Here is a 20,042-nt window from a genome sequence, read left to right as displayed (position 1 = left end):
TGAGTCCCCACTAATTTCTTTCTAGATAAATTTTTAATACATTTTCCTTCTGGTTACCATAGGGTTAAAAGTTAATATTCTAAATATATAACAATCATATAGATTTGACACCAAGTTAACTTGAATAGCATACACATACATTGTTCCTACACTTCTCTATCCCCCCAACTTTATTTTGTACTTGTACGTCTAAAACCATAGATTTACCATTACTTTTTTATGATTTGGGTTTTAGCACATGTAGGAAGAAGTAGAGTTACATACAAAAAAATACAATACAATAATACTGACATTTATAATTACCCCTATGGTTGCCTTTACTGGAGGCCTTTATTTCTTTAAACTGTTTTGAACCACTGTCTACTGTCATTTCCTTTCAGTCTGAAGAACTCCATTTAACATAGCTTGCTGGGCAGGTCTAATGGTAATGCATTCCTGCAGCTTTTTTTTTTTATCTTGGAATATCTTCTCTCTCCCTCATTTTTGGAAGAAAGTCTCTCCAGATATAAAATTCTTGGTTGGCAATTGTTTTCCTTCAGCATTTTTAAGTATATCAGCCACTGCCTCCTTGTCTCCGTGGCTTCTGATGAAAAACTGGCACTTAATCTAATTGGGACTCCCTTGTACAAAACAAATTTCTCTTCTCATGCAGCTTTCAGAACTTGTCCATTGCATTAAAAAGTTTGGTCAGTATGTGATAGGGCATATTTTCCTTCAAGTTTATCCTATTTGGCATTCTCTGGGCTTCCTGGACATGCATATTCACGTGTTTTGCTCAATTTGCAGAGGTTTCATCATTACCTCTTGGAGTATTCCTTCTGCCCATCTCTCTCTTTCTTCTCCATCTGGGGCTCCTGTCATATCCATTTTGGTAGGCCTGATGGTGTCCCAGAGGTCTCAGGCTAATTTTGCTTTTTCACACTTTTTTTTCTTTTGGCTCCTCAGCCTGACTCATTTCAATTGTTTTGTCTTCAAGTTCACTGATTCATTCTTCTGTCAGTTCCTATCTGCTCTTGAAACCCCCGGGGGAAATTTTCATTTCAGTTATTCTGGTCTTCAATTCCATTAGTTCTGTTTAGTTCCTTTTTAAAATTTCTATGTCTTTATTGAGATCCTCACATTATCCATTCATTGTTTCATTGATGTCCTTCAGTTCTTTCTCTGTACTTTCTTTCATTCCTTTATCTTCTTGAGCATACAGATCATTTTTTATAAGTCCTTGTGCAATATGTTCACAGTCTGGTCTTCTTCACTGATGTTTTCTGGATTTTTATTTTCTTCCTTTGCATGGGCCATCGCTCCTTGTTTCTTTGTTTTGTACTCTTTTGCACATGGTACATTTAAAATATTTTCAAATGTTAACTCTAGGATTTATTCCCTGAGATGTCTGTTTCATGACTTTATCCAGCTAGTGACATGACCAATATTTTCTTGACTGTCAGGAGCCAGCAAAACCAAACAAACCTCAGTTTAAAAAAAAGAAAGAAAGAAAAAAACACTTGCACCACCTTTGCAAATTGGCTTTGTGTTGGCTGGTGCTTGCCTCCGGAGTTCAGCCCTCCTATCAGGTAGGTCAGCCCAAGGTGACTGCCAAGTGCAGGGTCTTCCCTGTCTTTTCCGGGCCTGTGGCTTGTCCTGGGTTGTACTTACTTGTGGCCACAGGAGTTCCTGTTTACAGGAGTTTGAATGCTCCCTCTATTTCCTAGGAAATGGACCTTCTCCCTCTCCCGAAGTTTCACTGCAGGACTTAAAGCAGGCAAGTCTTTGCCTCAAGCCACCACCTCAACTGTTTTCACTGTCTCAAGCTGTTTTCGCCTAGAGGGCAAATTCTACGAGAGAGGGCCTGCTGTCCAGGAGTTTCCCAAGTCAGCCTTTCCCAGTCGGAACAAGGTCAGAGTCCCAGAAGGGAGTGCCGGCCTCCAAACTGCCCTAGGGATGGAATGAAGGGGTCAGGAACAGGGCCAGTAACTTCTTCATGGTTCCTCAAAGCCGCACTCCCTTGGCTTAGCCCCTGCCCAGCAAGCACAGTGCCTTACCTGTCCTTTGGAGCTCTGAGGACACATACTGTCTAAGTCTCCTCTGCTGCCTCTGTCCCAGGCAGGTTGGAACAACAGCCACCTTCAGGGCCAGCTCCATGGCAACCCGAACCAGTGATCAGCAACTGGTCTGTGCCTGCTTCCCCATCTTAGGGAATACAGGCTTGTATGTCCCACTCTGGTACTGGCATGCCATTCCAAGGGCAGGACACTGCTGCTTGCAGTAAGAGCGTGATGGGTGGTGGAATCCGCCATGCAGAGAGCACAGTTCACTCGTATTTACGGCAATCTACCAGTCTCTTCGTCCACACTTCCCTGGATGTTGCACAGCATCCTACTGTGCTCCAGAGTCTCAGAATAGTTGATTCAGACAGTTCCTGCATGCTGGAGGAACTGATGGCTGGAGCTCCCTGTGCTGGTGCCTTCCCACATTCCCTCCCATTCATAGCCCCTTATCATCCCACTTCAATCAGCAGATGGAGGAGCTGTTTAGTGCATCCCCCCAGAAAGGAGGCGTTTACTCCCCAGCTGCTGGGAGAGTTTGCAGGGAAGATGGCTCTCAGCTGAATCCAAGTCTGGGACTTGTGAGCAAAGAGAATTTCCCAAAGTCACATCCCTTCCTGGGATCAGCCTGCACCCAGGCAATGAAGGGAGGATAAAAATTATTTTACAGGACAATTTTGGAGGGCTGTTCCAGCTTCATATCTCCCTACGGGATCCACTGAACCCTTCCTTGTAACTTCACCATCACAGTCCACATCCTCTCTGCCCACTCCTGCTTCCTTTCATCCCCACACACACCAAGGCCAAGGCCCAGTAAACCTGCATGTATATCTCTGATGCAGAATCAATCCCCAGGGAAGCCAAATCCCCTCAAGTGAGGACTATTGTTGGGATTTTGGTTAGTTGGTTTTTAGAATTTAAACAATGTATATGGGAAATTTAGAGCACTATTGTATCTCCCAGGTCAGTAATTTTCCCATAACATGGTATAAGCAGATCTCTCACTTACTACTGGTGATGAAGTAAATATTCTTGTGGAGTACTGTTTCAGGAATTCAGAGCTATTCTTTTTTTTATCAAAACAGTATTTACAAGGATCTTTTAAGAAGAGCATTATGCCTTTCCTTCACAGCACATTCCTTTGTATATCTCTTGTTATCTGGGTCTCACACTAAATTCCAAGCTCTAGGACCAAAATCACCAGTATCACTCAGAAGCTTGTCAGAAATGCAGAATCTCACCACTTCCACAAGACCTACTGAGTCAGGAGCTACAATCTAACGAGATCCCCAGGTGTTCTGAATGTGCATTAAAGTTTGAGACTCACTCCTGTAAACTACAAAGCTCCAGCATCATATTTTCACTTTACTGGAAATATGTGAGGCTTTCACTCACTCACAAATACACCCTATTAATCACTAATCCTATTAAGACGATTTCCAAAATATCCTCACATCCACCTCTTCTGGAAAATATTGCTTACTCCCAATTCAGGCCTTCTTATCTCTTGTGGATAATACTTTCAGCAGCAGGAGCTGAGATGACTTGGTGAATGGATGCCTTATTGGAGCACCTTAATGCCTTTTGATTCTAAAATACATCATTTCTAAATCATACTTAATACAGCATCAAATCAAGTTTTTAAGTTTCTTTTATCAGAAATCCTAAAGTAACTTTATAGCTGCATCCCTTAATTGACTTTGTTCTCATGTGCCATTAATCATTTCTTGATTCACTGATGTTTTCAATCCTCTAAAACTAAATAACCACCTCACATGGAGAAGGAATTAGCAGGATTGTTATAGAATTGGAAATTAAATGATGGAACATGGCCTTGAATTTCAAAAAGAACAGTATGACCAAATATAAAAAACAGGAAACTTGAAGAAAGCTCAGTGATTTATTTATCTCACCACTTCTCTTTTTAAATTAGCTCTCCAATGATCCTCTTAGTTCTAAAGTACAGGCTGTCCCCAGTCGATGTCAGTTTTTCTCAGAGAAATGGCATATACATGGTGGTGGCGATTCTGGGCTTGCTCACAATTGTTAATTAACCACAGGGCACCAAAAATGAAATTCCAAGGTAACAGTCCCACAGAACTCAACCACTCTATCTTTACAGATAGCACATTTGGAGTTTTCCTTGAATGTGAGGAAAGCACTTCCCCCAGCTGCCCTGGAATCCACCTCTGTCTATAACATCCACTGGTTGAAACATCATTCCTCATCCGAAAAACTTCTATTTAAATATGTCTGTGCTACTACTGCCCAGCCAGCCCCATAGGAAACCATGAATAGCCTCCCAAAGGGCACATAAATACCAAGACAAGTGGTTTTACCTGTAACAATTTCCTAACTTAAGGATGTGGACCATTACACCCAACTTCCACATGAACCATACCAGGAAATTATTCTTGCAATAAAAATTGAAACACCCTTCTGGGCCACTTGGACAAAAGGGAGAACTTTAAAGGCAGAATAAGTGCCATTCCATTAAAAAAAAAACTCAGTATTTTAATGGCTTATGAAACATATAATGTGCTCAATTGAAACCACAGAAGGCAAGGGTAAAGGGCCCCAAATAGCTACAGCCATTTTAAGAAGGAAGAGTTAAGTTGGCAGACTCACACATACCAATCTTAGAACTTATTACAAAGCCTTAGTCATCAAAACAGCATCATACTGGCATCAGGACAGACATAAAGATTAATGGAATTGAATTGAGAACTCAGAAATCAACCCTCACATTTATGGCCAACTGATTTTTTACAAGGTGGCAAAGGCCATTCAATTAGCAAAGAAAAATTTCTTCAACAAATGCTGCTGGGAAAACTGGAGCATCATTTTCAAAAAAAGAAAAAAAAGGAGGACCCCCTACCTCACACCATATATAAAAATCAACTCAAAATCGATAAAAGATTTAAATATAAGATTAAGAACTATTGAACTCCTAGAAGGAAGCATAGGGACGGATCTTGAGGACCATGAAGATGCTTTACACCCAAAGCACAAGAAAAGAAAAAATAGATAAATGGGACCTCGTCAAAATTAAAAACTTTTATACCTCAAAGGACATTATCATGAAAGTAAATGACAACCTACACAATGGGAAAAAATATTGCAAACCACACTTCCAAAAAGGTCTAACAGGTAAAGAAATCCTTCAATTTAACAACAAAAAGATAAACAACTAAATTTAAAAGTGAGCAAAAAACTTAGACATATCTTCAAAGAAGATAACCAAATGGCCAGAAAGCTCAATATCATTAGTCATCAGGTAAATGCAAATCAAAACCACAATGACATAATATTTCACACCCATTAGAATGGTTATTTAAAAGAAGGAAATAGCAAGTGTTGGAGAGGATGCAGAGAAATAGGAACACCAGCCACTGGCAATGTAAAATGTTATAGCCATATTAGAAGACAGTTTGGTGGTTTCTCAGAAAGCTACATATAGAACTACCATATGACTCAGTGTTTTGGTTTGCTAAAGCTGCAGGAATACACCATACCAGAAATGGAATGGCTTTCAAAGAGGGAGTTTAATAGTTACAAGTTTTCAGTTCTTAGGCCATGAAAATGCTCCAATTAAGGCACCAACAAGGGTTACCCTCACTCAGGAAAGGCTGATGCTGTCTGGAACACCTCTCGCTGCAAAGGCATGTGGTTGGCTTCTCCTGGTCCTTGCTCCCAGTTCTGTTCCCTCCAGCTTCTGTTGCCAGTAGTTTTCTGGCTAAGCATCTGCGGGCCTTCACTTAGCTCCTCTGGGTCCCGGCTGGCTGAGCATCTCCTGGGCTCTGCCCATGTCTAGGGTCTTCTCTCTTGTCAGCACTCCAGGCTTCTCCAAACATCCATGTCTCCGTCAGCTCTGAAGCAACTGTTCTCCAAGCATCTGCATCTGAGGTTTCTCCAAAATGTTTCCCCTTTTAAAGGACTCTGGTAAATTAATCAAGACCCACCTTGAAAGAACAGAGTCACATCTCCATTTAATCAAAAGGCCACACCTACAGTTGGGGGTGCTGCCTCTCCATGGAGATAATCTAATCAGGAGGGTTCCCATATTTCCCTCCCCTACATGGGACCTGACACCCAGGGATGAGAGTCTCCCTCATGGTATGGGACATGACTCCCAGGGATGAGCTTGGCCCTGGCACCGTGGGATCAACAATGCCATCCTGACCAAAATGGGGAAAAGAAGTGGGACAAATAAGGTATCAGTGGCTGACAGAGTTCAAATAGAGTTGAGAGGCTACTCTGGAGGTCACTCTTACGCAAGCCTCAGTTGGACATTGCTACCTACCATAACCTGCCAACCCCAATCTAAACCATTCCTGCCAATCCTAAAGAACACCTAAAGGTGTTATATAAGATTCTAGAAAGGCTCCTACAAAGCACTAGGGTACCTTTTCAGAAACCTACAACCTCCAGATGGTTTTCAGAAACCTGGACCAGATAAGTACTAAAATGCAGAGGGCCCAGTCTCTCCAGAACATCAACTAGTTCCATCCCCCTACCCCATATTATCAACAGCCCCTTCCAATATGAAAAAGCTAGAAAGGGCATAGCCCAAATACCCCTAAAGAGTGGAAGAAAGATCAAAGTTGATGGTGGAGTTATACAGAGAAGGTAGGGTTGAACAAATAAGTATGAGTGCTGAATCATTATATTGATATTTCTTTTAGCCTCCAGTACCTTAGGGCAGCTAGAAATAAAAACCTAAAACTGTGGAATTGTAATCTATATCAAACTATGAAATCTGTTCTACAACTAATTGTTGTGATGTACTTTGAAATTTATTGCTTTTATATATATATTATTTAAAGAGAAGGAGAAGCATAACAGAGAAGATAGGATTTAACAAATGAGTATGACTGCTGAATCATTATATTGATATGTTTTTTGGTCTCCAGTGTCTTAGAGCAGCTAGAAGAAACAATGAAAAATCATGGAATTATAACCCATATCAAACTTTAAAGTATGTTCTATAACTACTTGTTACAATGTACTTGGAAATGTATTGCTTTTTTTGTATATATGCTATATTTCACAAAGAAAACAAACAAAAAAGGGGCTTCCACCCTACAATATTGAATCAGAATTAAAGGACATCTTCTGGGGTACACTACCCTTTCAAACTAGCCCAGCCAGCAATCCCACTACTAGGTATATGCCCAAAAGAAATGAAAGCAGAGACTGGAACAGATATTTACACACTAATGTTCATAGTGGCATTCAAAAGATGGAAGCAACCCAAGTGTCCTTGAGCTGATGAATGGATGAACAAAATGTAACGTGTCCACACGGAGAGAGATCACCCAGCCCTAAAGAGTACTGATGTCCTGATGCCAGGACATGGGCGGACCTTGTAGACATCACGTTCAGTGAAAGAAGCCAGATGCAAAAAGACAAATATTACATGATCTCGGTGTTTTGAAACAATTAAAATAAGCAAACTCTTCAGAGTCCTAATCTAGAATTTAGATTACCAGGTGTGCTGGTTTGAAGGGAAGTATGCCCCCTAAGAAAAGCCATGTTTTAATTTAGATCCCATTTCATAAAGGTAGAATAATCCCTATTCAATACTGTATATTTGAAACTGTAATGAGATCATCTCCCTGGTTGATGTGATTTAGTTAAGAATGGTTGTTAAACTGGATTAGGGGATGACATGTCTCCACCCATTTGAGTGGGTCTTGATTAGTTTCTGAAGTCCTATAAAAGGAGAATGAGAGACTCAGAGAGACTCAGAGAGGGCAGAGAATGCTGCAACACTACAAAGCAGAGAGTCCACCAGCCAGCGACCTTTGGAGTTGAAGAAGGAAAACGCCTCCCGGGGAGCTTCATGAAACCAGAAGCCAGGAGAGTAAGCTAGCAGATGACGCCGTGTCTGCCATGTGCCCTTCCAGCCGACAGAGAAGCCCTGACTGCGTTCGCCATGTGCCTTTCCAGATGAGAGAGAAACCCTGAACTTCATCGGCCTTCTTGAACCAAGGTATCTTTCCCTGGATGCCTTTGATTGGACTTTTCTATAGACTTGTTTTAATTCTCGGCCTTAGAACTGTAAACTAGCAACTCATTAAATTTCCCCTTTTAAAAGCCATTCCGTTTCTGGTATATTGCATTCCAGCAGCTAGCAAACTAGAACAGATTTTGGTACCGGAGAGTGGGGTGCTGCTGTTGCAGTTTGCAAATACCAAACATGTTGGAACGGCTTTTTAAATGGATAAAGGAAAGATTTTGGAAGAGTTGTGAGAAGCTTGATAGAGAAGGCCTAGAATGCTTTGAAGAAACTGTTGGTAGAAATGTGCACTCTAAAGACACTTCTGATGAGGCCTTAGACAGAAATGAGGTCCGTGTTATTGTAGACTGGAAGGAAGGCGATCCTTGTTTTAAAATGGCAGATAATCTGGCAAAATTGACTGGTAGTTTTGGCTGGAAGGCAGATTTTAAATGCCATGAACTTGGATATTTAGCAGAAGAGATCTCCAAATTAAATGTCGAAAGTGCAGTCTGGTTTCTCCTTGCAGCTTATAGTGAAATGCGAAAGGAAAGAGATAAGCTGAGAACTGAACTCTTGAGTAAAAAGAAACCAGAAGTTAAGGTCCTGGAAAATTCTGGGCCTATAGAAAGGGAGACTACAGAGTATAGTGTGGATTTAACCAAATGTGGAACCAGCCAACCATTTCAGAGAAAGTCAGGATCGGACACGGAGTTATCCAGGAAAGATTTGTGGAAACTCCTTATGTCTGATGGGCATGATCCAAGACTACTGCATAGAAAGCCAACAAGAGTGCTGTGGGACCTGTATAAACAGAGCTGCTGCCAGTCTGGACTGAGGGGTTCAGAGAAGGGACACATTGGAGGAAAAATAACTTCAGAGGCAAAACCGTGGAGGCTGAGGTCTGAAGTCAGGAAGCCTCGGGCCAGGAGAGTGGACCCACCCAAGCCCGTGGAGAGGGTGAGTTTGCCCCAAAGGCAGAGAATGGGCCTTTCACCTCGTTGCAGTGGAAGAGTCATGCCGCCTCAGGTCTTGGAGAAGGTGAAGCACATGCCTTGGGGTTTGGGGAGAGCCTGGCTGCCACCACATGGAGGGGTTGAGCGTGTGCCCCGGAGATGGCAGAGAGCCCTGGTGTGGCCCCAATGCTTGGAGAGGGTGGAGCTGAGAGAAAGGTGGTCTCCCCAATATCCCCCAAGGTTGCATTCAGAGAGGCAGGCGTAGGCATTTGGAAAGGGTGGGACTGCCACTTTCTAAAGCCCTGAGGATAAATGAGTCTCAGGCTTTGAAATCTAATGGACTTTGCCCTGCAGGTTTCCGAAACTGTACGGGTCCGGTGACCCCTGTGTTCCTTCCTCCCTATGGAAATGTGTATATATATCCTATGAATGTTCCTCCTTTGTATGTTGGCAGCAAATAACTTGTTGTGAGTTTTCAAAGGTCCAGAGCAAATGGAGAGAATTTTGCCTTAGGACAGACCATGCCTGTAACTGACTTGATGAGATTTTATACTGTCTCTAATTTTTTACTTCATTGTATTGCTACTGATAGGCTTAAGGATTTCTGATATTGTTATGAAATTAATGTATTTTGTATTTGGGAAAAACATGTCTTTTTTAGGGGCCAGAGGGTGGAATGTGCTGGTTTGAAGGGAAGTATGCCCCCTAAGAAAAGCCATGTTTTAATTTAGATCCCATTTCATAAAGGTAGAATAATCCCTATTCAATACTGTATATTTGAAACTGTAATGAGATCATCTCCCTGGTTGATGTGATTTAGTTAAGAATGGTTGTTAAACTGGATTAGGGGATGACATGTCTCCACCCATTTGAGTGGGTCTTGATTAGTTTCTGAAGTCCTATAAAAGGAGAATGAGAGACTCAGAGAGACTCAGAGAGGGCAGAGAATGCTGCAACACTACAAAGCAGAGAGTCCACCAGCCAGCGACCTTTGGAGATGAAGAAGGAAAACGCCTCCCGGGGAGCTTCATGAAACCAGAAGCCAGGAGAGTAAGCTAGCAGATGACGCCGTGTCTGCCATGTGCCCTTCCAGCCGACAGAGAAGCCCTGACTGCGTTCGCCATGTGCCTTTCCAGATGAGAGAGAAACCCTGAACTTCATCGGCCTTCTTGAACCAAGGTATCTTTCCCTGGATGCCTTTGATTGGACTTTTCTATAGACTTGTTTTAATTCTCGGCCTTAGAACTGTAAACTAGCAACTCATTAAATTTCCCCTTTTAAAAGCCATTCCGTTTCTGGTATATTGCATTCCAGCAGCTAGCAAACTAGAACACCAGGGGACAGGGATGAGGGGATAAAGAACAGGAAATTAAGGCTTAAAATGTACAGGGCTCCTATTTGGAACAATGGAAATGTTTTGTTAATGGATGGTAGTGATGGTAACACAACTTTGTGAGTGCAATTAGCAGCAGTGAAACATATATCTCTCAAGGTGATCAAAAAGGGAGATGTTCGATAATGTATATGTTAACAGAATAAAAAATTTTTAAAAATCCATGAACCTACACTACACACAGTGAGCCCTAAGTTAAATCATGGACTTTACTTACTAATACAATTATAAAAATGTGCTGTCATCAATTGTAAGAAATGTTCCAAACCAATGCAAGGCGGAGGTGGTGGCGTGTTATATGGGAATCCTCTATTATAGGCACAATTGTTCAGTCAGTTAAAAACAATTAACTTCCATACTAAAAAAAAAAAAAAAAAAAAAAAAACAGAGAAAGTAGAAAAAAGAGAGGAAATAAAGAAAAGAAAAGCAAATGCAATGAATATAAAACAGTTACAAACATGATAGATATTAACCCAACTGCATCAATAATCACAAACGTGAATGGTCAAAACAGAGCAATTAAAAGACAGATTGTCAGAGTGGATTTAAAAAAAAATCAAAATCCAACTCTATACTGTCTATAAGAAACCCACTTTAAATATAATGGCTTAGCTACTACTTTTCTAATTATATTGTATTGTCCTAATTTTTGTAGACGGTAGCTTGTCTTCCATTGCACTGCACCATGGATCTAGCTGGGCTGACACGAAGGCAGAAAGGCTTTGGACTGACTGGGCACCAATGTGTGGGCAGAGCAGGTCAAAAGCATGTTTGTGCATCTCTAAACGGGAGCAAGCCAGTATCTTGGCTGGGTCAGATTACTCTCCATTTCGTGGTCATATCAGCAGCTCAAGTTGCAGAGTCACTCTTTGTGGCCCCAGAACTCTGAAATGTAAAACCCCTCTTTTTCCTTCAGCATAAATTCTGGAAGTATCTTGTCACAATTTGTTGAGAGAAATTTAATTTGTGCTATTACACTGAACCTCCTCTAAGGTACTCAAGCTCGGGCAAATTCAGTGTGGCCTCAGTTTGGAACATCTCAAGTTTTCAGATCCTGCACACACAGAAGTGCTGTTAAGTCCAGCTTTGTTGTCAGGAAAGGTCAGTGAACACTGTACATTCCATGACAAGACACACGGCTGAGCTGTGCTGTGCTGACACAAAGGTAAAAGCTATATTCTTGGGAAATGATCACTGATCTGGAACAGAGAACAGTCATTTCACAGCATCCCCTTCCCATTCACAAGTGAGTATCATATTTAAAATTCACAAGCGATGCTTAGAATTCATTAATGTTCTCCTTCTAAAGCCCAAATGTGCCAGGAGACACTAAAGGGAAAGTATGAGACACAGGAGGCTCTCTGAGGAAGGAGCATAAAAGGCCCACAAAATGAGCTCTTGCTCATTCCTGCATATGGTGATGTAGGGACATCACTACTGGTCTTGATAAAAAATGGAGGAAACCCTGATTTAGAGTGTAATTTCAGAGGCACATACACTGGAGGCTGGCAGGGAGAGAGGGCAAGCATCAATGTGTCACCTGTATCCACTGGGGGAAAAATCTCTCCCTTTGGAAAGAAATTCCCTCCATGTTTCTGAGTTAGGGCCCAGTTTGCAAAAGGCCCTGGTAAAATAATGAGGGCAAACCTCATTTTAACTAATGAACCCATTCTCAATTATTACACTACCAGGTTACTCCCACCAAGCAAAGCTCCAGAGAACAAGACCAGATTAACTGCCAAAAATCAATGGGTTTCAGGCGGGCCACAGTGGCTCAGCAGGCAAGAATGCTCGCCAGCCATGCCAGAGGCCCCGGGTTCGATTCCCGGTGCCTGCCCATGTTAAAAAAAAAAAAAAATCAATGGGTCTCAAGTGAGGGCAACTGTGCTTTTCCAGGAGACAGGAGACATTTGGCAATGTCTGGAGACACTATGGTTATCACAACTGCCCTGGGGTGATACCTACTCCAGCAGGTAGAGGCCAAGGATACTGCATAAACATCCTACAATGCACAGGGCAGCCCCCACAATAAAAAATTACTCAGCCCAAATGTCAACAGGGCCAAGGCTGAGAAACTCTGGTAAACATGAGCAAGAGGAGAAAGGGCCTAGGTGCTGGAGCATGAGATCCAGCTTAGGAGGAATTAAAGGACAAGAAGAAACCTGAGAAAGGGAAAAAAGCAAAGGAGCTAAGGATACACTTTATCAAGGACAGCTCCAAGAAAGACAGCAGAGTCTTAGAAATGCCATAAAGGAAGGGGCCTCAAGGGATGGTGCAAGAGCCAGTTACCACATCTAGGAAGAGAAATTCCAGAGGAGAAAGGAGCATTAAGAACTGATGGTGGACACAGGCCAATGAGAGAAGAAACATCACCTGTGCACTTAACCCTTGACCTTCGTCGTTAACTACTGGAAAGTCCATCCTTGGTTTAACTGTTCCTCCTTTGTACCTTAGCTGTCTTTTCCCTAAAACTGTTTCCTGATATTTCTCTTTGCTTTCTGCACTCACCATAATGTGTCTATGTATGGATTAATTTTTATTTACTCTGCTTGGGACTCACTGTGTTTCTTGATTCTAAAGATTTTTGTCTTTCATCACTACTGACATATTCTCAGCCATTGTATTTCAAAATTCTCTCCCTCCATTATTTCTATGCTCTTCACCCAGAACAGAATTTCTATTAAACATACACTGGGATTTCTCATTCTGTTTCTATATTTCAGCTTCCTCCTTCTGTTTTTCCATCTCCTTATCTCTGTATACAGGATTGTAGGTTATTTATTCAGATCTAACTTCTAGGCCTAATTATCCCTTCAGCTGTGTCTAATCAGCAATTTTAATGGTCATATTAAACATAATTCCTATATGCCAGGCTCTGTATTGACCATCATAAATATATGATTAAGATACTATTTCTCAACTCAAGAACTGTATATCTAGTGGGGTAACAGACATATGAAAATTATATTGCAGTGTGATAAGATCAGAATTCAAGATGTCTATAGAAATTGCCAATGGAAACAGAAGGAACAACTAATTATGCAGAGGAGAAAAGGGAAAGAATTGACAGAGGAAGTCCCTTCTGAGATGGATTTTGAAGGACAAATAGGAAATTTTTAGGAGAAGAATGAAAGGGAGGACATCCAAGTAAATGGCAAACACATACAAAGTCATGAATCTTTAGAAAATGTAAGGAATTTAAGTGTGACTACTCTGAGGGATGCATCTATAGAGAACGGTAGGAGATGCTAGAAAGTCAGCAAAAACTAGAGTATAAAGGTAATGTTTAGATTTTATACCACTGGCAATGACAAAGCAACAGATTTTCAAGCAAAGAGAGAGACAAGGGGAGAAAGAGGGAGAGTAGGGAGAGAGGGAGAGAGAGAAAGATGAATCAGAGAGAGCTAATCCTGTGGACATGAATAAAGATGCAGGTATGCTGGTCATGAACTGCTGCACTACTCTACGTTGAAATGATGACAGCTTGAGCTAAAACAGTGTCCTCGGGAAGGAAAGAAGCTTCTTAACTACAGAGATACTGCCAAGGTAGAAGTTGATGGGTGTTTGCCAGCTGGCTATGGAGGCTGACAGCCAGAAGAGGGCTATGCTTGAGGACCTCCACTTTCTGGCTTGAGAGCAGATGGATTATGCCACCATTAAGCAGAATAGGAAATTCAGCTTGAGAGCTACTAGAAGAAACTTCAATTCAAGGCACATAAGTTTTGAAATGTCTAGAGATATTCAGGTTGAAAGATCCAGTAGGCAGCTATAAATGCAATTTAAAGTTTGTCAGAGAAAACAGATATGGAAATATCACTTTTGGAGTCATCAGCAAGCAGTTGGAATTGTGTTGGAATTGAACACAAAGGAAAGGAAGGGTTGAGAATCATCTGGAGAGAGAGGGGAGTACAAAAATGTAAGTTGTAGGATGGTGATGGTGGTGGTGATGGTGGTGGCAGTGGTGGTAGTGGAGGTGGTGGTGGTGATGGCGATAGCAGTGATGGCAGTAGAGGTGGTAGTGGCATTGGTGGTGGTGATGGCGATGATGGAGGTGGTGGTAGGAGTGGTAGCGTTGGTGGAGATGGAGCTGGAGGTGATGGTAGAGGTGATGATGGTGATGGCAGTGGTGGTGTTGGTGGTGGAGGTGGAGGTGATGATGGTAGTGATGGTGGAGGTGGTGGAGGTGGTAGAGGTGGAAGTGATGGTGGAGGTGGTGATGGTGATGGTGGTGATGGTGGAGGTGGTGAGGGTGATGGTGGTGGCGGTGGAGGTGGTGAGGGTGATGGTGATGGTGGAGGTGGTGATGGTGATGGTGGTGATGGTGGAGGTGGAGGTGGTGGTGGTGGTGGAGGTGGTAATGGTGGAGGTGGTGATGGTGATGGTGGAGGTGGTAATGGTGGAGGTGGTGATGGTGATGGTGGAGGTGGTGATGGTGATGGTGGTGATGGTGGAGGTGGAGGTGGTGATGGTGATGGTGGTGATGGTGGAGGTGGTGATGGTGATGGTGGAGGTGGTGATGGTGATGGTGGAGGTGGTGATGGTGATGGTGGTGATGGTGATGGTGGTGATGGTGGAGGTGGTGAGGGTGATGGTGATGGTGGAGGTGGTAATGGTGGAGGTGGTGATGGTGATGGTGGAGGTGGTAATGGCGGAGGTGGTGAGGGTGATGGTGGTGGTAGTGGAGGTGGTGGTGGTGATGGCGATGATGGAGGTGGTGGTAGGAGTGGTAGCATTGGTGGAGATGGAGCTGGAGGTGATGGTGGAGGTGGTGATGGTGGTGATGGTGGAGGTGGTGATGGTGGTGGAGGTGGTGGTGGTGATGGTGGTGATGGTGGAGGTGGTTATGGTGATGGTGGAGGTGGTGATGGTGATGGTGGAGGTGGTGGTGGTGATGGTGGTGATGGTGGAGGTGGTGATGGTGGTGATGGTGGTGATGGTGGTGATGGTGGTGATGGTGGAGGTGGTGATGGTGGAGGTGGAGGTGGTAATGGTGGAGGTGGTGATGGTGATGGTGGTGATGGTGGAGGTGGTGGTGGTGATGGTGGTGGTGGAGGTGGTGATGGTGATGGTGGAGGTGGTAATGGTGGAGGTGGTGATGGTGATGGTGGAGGTGGTGATGGTGGAGGTGGTAATGGTGGAGGTGGCGATGGTGATGGTGGAGGTGGTGATGGTGATGGTGGTGATGTGGAGGTGGTGATGGTGGTGATGGTGGAGGTGGTGAGGGTGATGGTGATGGTGGAGGTGGTGATGGTGGTAATGGTGGTGATGGTGGAGGTGGTAATAGTGATGGTGGTGGTGGAAGTGGTAATGGTGGAGGTGGTGATGGTGATGGTGGAGGTGGTAATGGCAGAGGTGGTGAGGGTGATGGTGGTGATGGTGGTGGTAGTGGAGGTGGTGGTGGTGATGGCGATGATGGAGGTGGTGGTAGGAGTGGTAGCGTTGGTGGAGATGGAACTGGAGGTGATGGTGGAGGTGGTGATGGTGATGGAGGTGGTGGTGGTGATGGTGGAGGTGGTGATGGTGATGGTGGTGATGGTGATGGTGGTGGTGGTGGTGGTGGTGGTGATGGTGGAGGTGGTGATGGTGATGGTGATGGTGGAGGTGGTGATGGTGATGGTGGTAATGGTGGAGGTGGTGATGGTGATGGTGGAGGTGGTGATGGTGATGGTGGTGATGGTGAAAGTGGTGATGGTAATGGTGGAGGTGGTGATGGTGATGGTGGAGGTGGTGATGGTGGAGGTGGTGAGGGTGATGGTGGTGGCAGTGGTAATAGTGGAGTTGCTGATGGTGGAGGTGGTAGAGGTGGATGTGACAGTGGTAGTGATAGTGATGGTGGTGGCAGTGGTAATGGTGGTGATGATGGTGGTGATGATGGTAGTTGCGGTGGTGGTGATATGAGTTATGAAACTTGATTGTCAAAAAACTGGATGCCAAACCTACACAGAATATCTGAGATGGAAATGGTTTCCAAGCTTTCCTCTTCTGATTCACTCAAATCTATATTTTTAAATGTAAATATAAATATATATTGAATATATACAGATATACCTAACACTCATATCAGTATATATTTAATAACATCTTTTGCATGTGATATCTTTTTTAAACATGCTAATAGTATATTAATTAAATAATTTAATAACAAACATGTGTATATGTAACAATCTAATGTGAAATCTTCCACCTTAGCACTTATCACAGTGAATTAAAATGCTTCATTTATGTATCTGTCTCCTCCACTAGCCTTTGAGTTCCTTGAGCAAGGGTGGTGCCTTACCCAACTTGAGGACTGACTGAGCACAGTAAGTGGCACACAGTGGGTACTTAATAAATGTTGAATGGATGAAGGATGAATTGTTCTTCCAAGTCAGCCAGCTTCAATTTATTTACTCATTAAAACATTCTATGTCATGAGGAAGAAGTACTACTTACAGGGCCACCATGTCATTTCACAAGTTATTCCCTGTACAAGCTATTAAGTTGGGATGAAATCCAGGATCCATTCCCAACTTGCTAAGTCATGCATCCTGCCTAAAGGCTGCATGTTTCCAGAATAAGCAAGTCCTTTTCCAATTTGTATACAAGCACCTTGTATACAGAAGATGCTAGAACAAGCATCTTCTGACTGCATCTTTATTTAAGATATTTAACTTCTAGTTGTTGTAAAGTCTTCTTAGCTTAGGTAAAAAGGGTAAAATCTAATGCAAGAGAAACTACTATTCAAATTAGTCACACAATGAAAGGAAAGGGTGATGGGACAGGATGATGACAAGATTAAAACAACTAAATAAAATGAGAAATCAAGATGCTCTGGTCATAGTATATTTTATTCTTTCTAGAATTGTAGAGTGGTGGGGTTCATAAAATGGAAAAATTAATATTATAAAATATGTTTGGGGAAATTCTTAAACAACATAAGAAAATTCCAAAACTCAACACATAATTGTAGAATCATTTTGGGTCTAAAACTTGTCACCTCTTCCGTAAGACTTCAGACCTGAAGTTTATGGAGAAGAAAGAAGGCTTCGAATTGTGAAGATATGTCTGGTAAAGTCTGGAATTTGTGGGCTTTCCTGTAGAGCTGAACTAATTAATCTCACCCTGGTTTTCTTCTAACTAGCAAAACAAGCAAAAATAAATTTTTATATATATATATATAATATATATTTTTTGCATAAAATTAAAATTTATGTTTTATATATATGCAAAACTTCAAGTAAATAAACACAGGAAGAAATAAGAAGAAAAGAAACTTTAACACAAAATACAGATCATAATCAATAAATTGCTATAAGAAAGCATATAAACTCATAAGATTCTACAAAGGTTCATTTACTAGGGTAACTCCAGAAACCTACAACCTCCAGATGGGTCCCTGGACCAGATAAGTCCTGAAAGGCAGAGGGTCCAGCCTCTCCAGAACATCAGCTGGTTCCATCCCCCTATCCCATATTATTGACAGCCCCTTCCAATATGAAAAAGTTAGAAGAGGCATAGCCCAAATACCCCTAAAGAGTGGGAGAAAGATTAAAGGTGATGGAGTTATGCAGAGAAAGTTGGGTTTAACAAATGAGTATGAGCACTAATCATTATATTGATATTTCTTGTAGTCTCCAGTATCTTAGAGCAACTAGAAGTAAAAACCTAAAATGGTGGAATTGTAACCCATACCAAACTCTGAAATCTATTCTACAACTAATTCTTGCAATATGCTTTGAAATGTATTACTTTTTTGTATACATGTTATTTTTCACAAAAAATAAAGAAAAAAATACTAAAAAACAAAGAAAGCATATAAACTCAATAACTGGCTTCCATATAATCATCACTGAGACTTGCAGAAGCTACCCCAGCATCCACAATTTTCTATAAAACCACATACTTGTGTAATATGTCAGTAAATGTTCAGGTTTATTTTGCAAGCATACAAATTAATAACAAAAAAAAAAACAGTTGCTCAGAAAAATTCGGCATTTTATTGCTGATGGAAAGTTCCCAGGAATGAAGAGGATTATGGGTTTTTATTTTGTTGTTGAAAACTTACACGTTAAAAATAGAAACCTCCCACGAAAATCAGATTGCTTCTGAGGATGATCCTCTGTGGAAAGAAAAAAATAACTCAAGGGAAAATGTGATAAAATGTTAATCTGGAAGCTGCCATTTCGCACATTTCCTCGCTGGAAAATGCCACGACCTTTCTTCCAAAGAAAGCCCTGCATTTCTTAACTTCAGGTTTTACTGAACTACAGTAAGCAGAATGAGTTTTCCTTCACGATAAAATCAGAACCCAGGAGATTTCAAACTCACTCTCGGGAAAAACTTTCAAAGTCCAGATCAAGATGTTTTTACTGTCAAATTGACTCTCGATCAGGAGAAGCAGAAAGAGCATTAGTGTCGCCGTGTGCAGAGCTGATGGTGTGCAGCTGTCCCCTACACGATTCAATGTCAGTCTCCTCGATTTCAAGCTAACCATTTAACCAAAAGCTAGAGGTTTAACGGAAGACACTTTGGCGGTTTCCTAAGACACGTATGAGAACCTGCCGAATCAAAACCCAGGGACGCAGGGAGCCTACAGACTGCTGCAGCTGGCCTGAAGTCATTAAAACAGCATCCCTAGGTAGAGGGCCCAGGAATCCTCATTTTAACAAGTTCAATAGCAATTCTTAACATTGAGCGAAGTCTGCCAGCTTCTGCTCGGCGATGCCCGCAACATCGATGTGACCTCTAGGTGGCAGCACTGGTGAACTGCGGAGTGTCACTGAATCCCAACGTTCAAAGATGTATTTCCTGAACAGGAATTACACACGAATTCAGCTGACCAAACCACTATGTCTAAGTGCTATTTATAGAAGGAATCGTGCCAGGATAGACTTTCACATAATTTAAACCTCCAACCTAGAATGTATAGATAAAAACAATTAAGTCCCCATTCTTGCACCAGTACAGCTTTCTGCAGCGGATCTGAGGTAAGACGTAAACGGTAAATTTTAAGTCAGGAGGTTGTAAGCATTCTTCCTGCCCTGCCTGCTAAAGTCAAGACTCCAAAGGATCACAGAGGTAGGCAGTCAGGAGACTTTTTCTGCAGAGGGCTAGGTGGTAAATATTTCAGACTTTGCAGCACCTGTGGTCAATGACTCACATACATCACCAGAGACAGAAAGAACACAAATGAATGAGTGTGGCTGCGACCCAATAAAATGTTCCATATGGACAATGAAATTTGAATTTTCGTACAATTTCCACATCTCAAAATATTATTCTTACTTTGATTTTTTCCAATCATTTTAAGAGTGTAAAAGCTACACTTAGCTCCCAGGCTGTACAAAACACAGGCAGCAGGACAAAGTTGGTTCCCCAGGCACCGGCTCGTGGACCCCTGACAGAAATGAATTTGGATAAGCAACATAAATTGGAAGTTACTGAACATTCGCAGTGATTTTTTGATCAATACTCTTGATTACTAAAGTTTAGTCCAAATGGATGCCGTGTCACTAAATAGAGGCTTAAAATAAATTACACCAAAAGCCACATAACAGATCTGAGAATTCTGATTCAGAGTTGACTTCCAGATGTCTTACCACCTTTGACGCTTAGGTCAAATATTTCTGAATAAATCCAACCTTCCTGCTGGGACAGCCAAGCTGCCAAGGCCG

At 42.2% G+C, this 20,042-nt stretch overlaps 1 protein-coding gene across 1 annotated transcript in view; it reads right to left on the bottom strand.

Annotated features, from left to right (window-relative positions):
- The window catches only part of ANO4 (anoctamin 4), a 445,798-nt gene that overhangs the window by 408,502 nt on the left and 17,254 nt on the right, over positions 1–20,042 (bottom strand). The window lies entirely within an intron of this gene.

The sequence above is a fragment of the Tamandua tetradactyla genome, chromosome 7 (genome assembly GCF_023851605.1).
Source record: "Tamandua tetradactyla isolate mTamTet1 chromosome 7, mTamTet1.pri, whole genome shotgun sequence".
Taxonomy (NCBI): domain Eukaryota; kingdom Metazoa; phylum Chordata; class Mammalia; order Pilosa; family Myrmecophagidae; genus Tamandua; species Tamandua tetradactyla.
Note: the sequence above shows the minus strand (reverse complement) of the source record. Positions and strands in the feature narration are given on the sequence as shown.